Genomic DNA, 678 nt, shown 5'->3' on the forward strand with positions numbered 1-678 from the left:
ACTTAAACATACCCATAACACAAAAAGAAATTGAAACAATGATACAAAACCTCCTGACTAAAAAAATCCCAGGACCAGATGGATTAACAGCAAAATTCTATCATACATTTAAAGATCTACATCCAATACTACTTAATTTATTCAAAAAGATAGAAATGGAGTGAGAACTTCCAAATTCCTTTTATGAAGCCAGCATCACTCTAATACCAAAGCAAGGCAAAGATACAACCAAAAAATAAAACATAGACCCATATCCTTAATGAACATAGATACAAAAAGATATCTCAACAAGATACTTACAAGCCACATACAGACACACATCAAAAAGATCATCCACCATGATCAAGTCGGTTTTATTACAGACATGCAGGGATGGATCTATATACACAAGTCAATAAACATCATTAATCATATAAATGGACTCAAAGACAAAAACCACATTGTCATCTCAATAGATGCAGAAAAGGCTTTTGACAAAATTCAGCATGCATTTATGTTCAAAGTCCTAGAGGGAATTGGACTGCAGGGAACATACCTCAACATAATTAAAGCTATATGCAACAAACCCACAGCCAACATCATTCTAAATGGAGAAAAATTGGAAGCATGTATATTGAAATCAGGAACCAGGCAAGGCTGTTCACTATCTCCACTTCTCTTTAACATATTGCTTGAAAG

This window comes from Nannospalax galili, unplaced genomic scaffold, assembly GCF_000622305.1.
Source record: "Nannospalax galili isolate Female #2095 unplaced genomic scaffold, S.galili_v1.0 scaffold975, whole genome shotgun sequence".
Taxonomy (NCBI): Eukaryota; Metazoa; Chordata; class Mammalia; order Rodentia; family Spalacidae; genus Nannospalax; species Nannospalax galili.